The sequence below is a fragment of the Pinus tabuliformis genome, chromosome 5_1, assembly GCF_031772625.1.
Source record: "Pinus tabuliformis cultivar Carrire ecotype Pingquan chromosome 5_1, CPIR1, whole genome shotgun sequence".
NCBI classification, from domain to species: Eukaryota; Viridiplantae; Streptophyta; class Pinopsida; order Pinales; family Pinaceae; genus Pinus; species Pinus tabuliformis.
In genome coordinates, this window is record NC_142305.1 from 731,468,871 (window position 1) to 731,474,674 (window position 5,804).

The 5,804-nt window shown below is 39.9% G+C and overlaps 1 pseudogene; it reads left to right on the forward strand.

Moving 5' to 3' along the window:
• The first annotated feature begins 366 nt into the window (after window positions 1-366).
• LOC149167026 (putative methyltransferase At1g29790 pseudogene) lies at window positions 367-5,490 on the forward strand (annotated as a pseudogene).
• The last annotated feature ends 314 nt before the right edge of the window (window positions 5,491-5,804 follow it).

Below are 5,804 nucleotides of genomic sequence, written 5' to 3' on the forward strand. Positions count from 1 at the left end.
TTTTGTTACATAGTAACCCCTATAGATACGATTAGGCCAACGTGCCACTTTTTGAAAATTCAATTAGAGATTACATGACACGTAACTTCGGAGACATTCCCGATCGAGTATATTGCCTAAGTCCACTCTCCAACCAAAATATATTACGTGAATATATGTGTGTCCTGCACTACATATATTTACGCCGTAAGGCGTTTCCCTCTGAAATGAACTCCCCCAAATGCCTTTGTGTCCTAATCGTAGCCGTTAGATCTTTTGTTAGACGATTGAACAAAAATCAGCCGTCTGATTTAATAAAAAATGTTTTAAAACATTAAAAAATATTTAAAAACGTTCCACTTTCCACTTGACATCTGTGCGCCGAGCATGGGAAAAGCCCCTGATTCCAGTGTCGTCTGGACTGCATATTCTTGCAAGGATTACTCCTGCCTCATTCAGAGAAAATACCAGAAGGGCTTCGATGACTGCAAAGACTGCTTCAATCTTCAAGGCCGAGAGAAAACCAGGTAGGTAAATGACAGTGGCTCCATGGATTACTCTATCGAGGAGACCATGCAGAGCAGATATGTACATTCATACGGATCTAGGCAGTTCCATGTAGTTTACAAAACAGTTCCATATGTTCATGAAGATAGGGCCGTGCAATCCATAAAGCAACACAGTCCAGACATACAGCATGCCGTATCTTCTCGGGCCAACTGTGCTGCTCAGTTTAGGGTGATTTGTTGACCATAGAGCTACTGGATTTTAGCACACTGTGAAGGTTTCTTCGTAAGTGTTTTTGAAAGAATGAAAATCTGATTTTGAAGGAGAAATTACCTCTGTATGTGTGAAACTATTTTATGCTTCCACTATTTAATTTCCAGCTATTGTGTGATTGATGATATGGCCTGAAATTTAATTTCTGGTTAATTAAATTCAGCAAGTTATTTGTTTAATTAAGATCATAAGGGCATTAGTCATCCGGCCATTCTTACTGTAGTGTGCCCTACCCTAATGGCAGTAACCCTCAAAGGGATGAGGCCAGCGATCATGCATGTTGGATTTTGAGAAGTGCAGGTGTGTCCGCTTTCTAATATTAAGCAGTCCACCAGGATTTCATTTTTCACTGTTGTGTCCACTGTGACCTACCCAAATGGCAGGAGTCTCAAAGGGCAGAGGATGTGTGATGGTGCATATTAGATACTAGGCAGTCCTCTTGAATTCCTTTCTTGTTGTAGTCTGCCCTAAACTAATGGTAGGAGTTTCAAAGGGATGAGACTGTGCGATGGTGCATGTCAGACACTAAGCATTCCATCAGTATTCAGTTCATAATGTAGTGTGCCCTGTCCTGATCCCTAACGGCAGGAAGTCTCAAAGGAATGAGGATGGGAAATGGTGCATATTCATTTTGAGTAGTGGGTGTGTCTACTTTCTAAAAATAAACTGTCCACGAGGATTCCATTCTTACTGTAGTATGCCCTATCCCCATGGCAGGAATCTCAAAGGGGATGAGATTGGGGTAACGATGCATATTGGATACCATGCAATCCACCCATATTACATTCTTACTGTAATGGACCCTACCCAAATGGCAGGAAATCTCAAAGGCACGAGGCTAGGAGACGGGATATAATGTATTTTGAGAAGTTCAGGCGTGTCTACTAAATCTCGAAGGTATGAGGCTGGTTGATGGTGGATACTAAATCCTAGGCAGTCCCGCAGGGTTACATTCTTGCTGTAGTGTGTTCTATCTGAAGGCAAGAGTCTCAAAGGGGCGAGGCTAGGTGATGATGCGTATTGGATATTAAGCAGTCCACCAGGATTGCGTTCTTCCTGTAGTCTGTCCCACCCTAATGGCGGTGGCTCCATGGATTACTCTGTCGACAAGGTCTTGAATTTGAAGAAGAAGACAATTCGAATTGGGTTGGACATCGGAGGAGGAACAGGAACTTTCGCCATGAGAATGAGGGAGCGGAATGTAACAATTATTACGACTTCCATGAACTTGAACGGGCCCTTCAACAGTTTCATTGCCTCCAGAGGGGTTATTCCCATGTATATCACTATAACACAGAGGCTGCCATTCTTTGAAAATACTTTGGACATTGTTCATTCTATGCATGTCTTGAGCAATTGGATTCCCTCACAGCATGCTGCCAGGCGGTCCCATGATATGACGGGGCCGTCGGGTCAGCAAACATGAACGTATATGCCTGTAATAGCGACAAGAAAACCGTAGAAAAGAAAATATAAGGGGGCGAAGAAGGGAAAAATCGAAAGTATGTACAGGTGGGTTGAGCAGATTTGCCACTGGGTATCATCGAGATTGCCACTGGGCATCATTGAGATTGCATGTTTCGATCACCCATTTAGGAACTATCTGTGGGCCTTTCCATTTTGTTGTCAAAAAATTTCCTCCGATTCGAATGCAGACAAATTGATTAGAAACCCACTCAGCCATTGGCATTCCCTCCTCCTTTTTTTCAAGGCTTCGATCAAATTTCTCTTATCTGCTCTGTACTAGGTGAATTGGCTCTCAGCCATAATCGAGCTTTGGGTTTCAGTCATAATCAAGCTTTGGGTTTCAGTTATAATCGAGCTTTGAAATCTGCAGAAAGGAGGTTATTGAGAGAAGAATAAGTGGATTTGCAGGTTGCTGCCAATTTGATGATTTTGATTGAATGTGCTAATTAACATAATGGCAGAATAGGGAAAATCGAGCTTGGGAGCTTGTCTTTTATTTATATTCAGCTTGATTATATATATATTTTAGTTCGGGTGAAGCAGCATCATGGTGCAGGGAGCAATTTAGGGCAGCTTTTATGATAACAATAATAAGAACTGAACCTTGTTTTTGGGCCTGGATTTAACCGTGGTGGAAATGGAGCCGGGTTTTAGGAGAGAGTTTTTAGCAATCATGGCTAGCGATCTTATGACTAAATATCACGATGGCACTACAAAAATAGATGCGGATGAAACTGCTGGTGAAGAACGCCATCTGAGACACAAGCGCACCAAGTATCATCTGGTAATTTTCCCAGTGAATAATGCTCATTGTTTATATTTTTATTTTTCAAGTCCTTTATTTGAGTTTTAGCTTTTTTTTTATTACGAATCTGGCCTGCATGAACATACCCATCATTGATTATGTTGAGTTTGATTATATGTTGTAGTATGAGTTATAAAACCAACAAATAGACTTTAATCCTATGGTTGTTACAGGACATATTCATTGTTCTTTTCATTTTTATGGAGTGTAGTTTGCTTTGGGTGAGTCTTTATTTTTGAAATAAATGGATCAGGGTTGGTCTCTAGGCTGAAAGGAGCCTAAAGGTATCCATATCATCAGCCTGTGAGAATACAGATGGAGTTGGGGAGAGTGATTTGGAGAGGGACCTGGTTCACCATGATTGCAACGAGTGAAATGAAATGTTTGAAAATTTCTAAGAAGCTGGTGCAGAGCTGCTAAGCCACATCTAGAAAGCAAAACCAAATAAACATCTCTCCTTAGGACATGCAGAGATGGAGTTAAAGATTTTTAAGTTTTTAACCATTCAATTTACCTCCCTTTTTCCAACGGCTATGATGTTTGAAAATTTATGCAGAACTGCTAAGCCTCATCTATAACGTGAGTGGAACATAAGCATAAAGTTAAGATTGAGCCTTGAGCTTTGCTAGTGCAAAACCAAATAAACATCTCTCCTTAGGACTTGTAGAGGTGGAGTAAAAGAGTCTTTAGGTTTTTAACTATTCAATTCACCTCCCTTTTTCCAACGGCTATGTTGAAATGTTTTGAGAAAAGTGATTTGAAGAGTACCCTGGGTCACCAAGACTGTTATGAATGAAAGTGTAAATGGATAAGCAATTGGTTGAAACCTCCCAGAGTACTTCAAGAATGTTGGTGACTTACAAGTATGAAGCTATGTTTGAGCCCTGAAATTTTGTTGGGCAAAATTAAATAAAACATCATTTGCTCAAAATACGTTTTTGCCCAAAATTTGTTTAAATCGTCAATAATACGATGTTTGCCGCATTAGTGGCACTCTGAATTTGTTTACAACCTTAAATAGATTTTTGTTTTTACCTGGTTGGTCATTAATAAATTTTGAATGTCTTGAGAATCTTGATTTTTTTGTAGGGTATCAAGAATTGAAAATATGTCTTTTGACATTGTTGAGGAATTTCAAAAAGTTGTGTGCTTCTACAAAACTTCGCTGAGGCATTGCATGGTGTGGATTTCCTTAGTTTGTTTTTGTATCTACCTTCTATTCTCTTTGGCAATGATGCTTCTATTTCATGTTTTGGTGGATTAGCAGGGGAGCCCTGTAACAAGCACGACATTCTCTCCAGGATTTTTGTTGCATCCATTCGAGGAGGCTAGTCCATTGGGTTTAACGCTGAAGAAAACACCTTCATTCATAGAACTTATTCAAATGAATCTTTCTGAAGGGGACTCAGCAGCTCCCTTAGCTATAAATAATTCCAGCCTGGAGGTGGGGAGAAAGAATGAATCAAAGTGTGCACCAGGACCGGCTATTGCTGACAAGTACAAGGCCTCAAACTTCCCAGCCTTGGTTTTGAGAATTGGTTCTTGGGAGGTAATATGCATAAGAAATTAATACAGCTAAGTTTGCATATTAAATTCTTCAATCTTTCTAGAACATATTAAATATTTTTTGTTCACCTGAACAAGCCTTTTGATAGCCACTGATGGAAACTCATGATATGGTAGTAAGTAATGCACATTTAGCAAGATTGCATTGACATAAAGATGCTGATGATGCCAGCGTATTTCAAGATATGAAGGAGACTTGGTGGTAAAATGCTATGATGCAAAGCATAGACTTGTTTGGGAAGTCTTGGAAGGTGGTTTGAAGAGCAAGATGGAGATTCATTGGTCAGATATAACCTCTTTGAAGACCAGTTGTCCCGAAAATGAACCTGGTACCCTAGAGATTGAAGTAAGCATTAGGTTTTGCTTATTTTTTGTGTCCTACTTGAGGCGGAGTTGAAATGCAGGTGCTTTTGATATTTCTATACCAGTATCTTTTCTTCTGTATCATACAGGTACGACTTCCATGAACTTGAATGGGCCCTTCAACAGTTTCATTGCCTCCAGAGGGGTTATTCCCATGTATATCACTATAACACAGAGGCTGCCATTCTTTGAAAATACTTTGGACATTGTTCATTCTATGCATGTCTTGAGCAATTGGATTCCCTCACAGCTGCTGGAATTTGTACTCTATGATATCTACAGGATTCTGAGGCCTGGAGGCCTGTTCTGGCTAGATCATTTTTTCTGCACAAAGGATCAGCTGAAGATCTATGTGCCCATGATTGAGCAGCTAGGGTATAAGAAGCTGAAATGGTCTGTTGCCCCTAAGTTGGATAGAGGGCCCGAGCTCAAAGAAATGTATATCTCTGCTGTCTTGGAGAAGCCACTTAAGAGGCAGTGCGCAGGCTACTTGTAGATGCAGTTTTAAGTTTCATGGGCTTAAGGCCCCTTAACTTAAAACAAATAAACATTTCTCTCTGTAATGTATTTTAATTTTCAATTATGGGAATATATATGATGCCCTTGCCTGTTTTTAAGATATTTGCCACTTTCAGTGTATGGTTCATGTATCTGGGTTTGATTTAGGGCTCCAAGATTTTCATATTCATATTAATATATAAAACACATCTGCAATATGAATTTCTGGATTTTCTACCGTGCCATGGTTTTCATTGATTTTTGAAAAAATGTGGATGGTTCATCTGTAATGGTCAAGGGCTGAAATTCAATGGCCATGTTTAGTAGGTTTTGACTGCAATGGCGA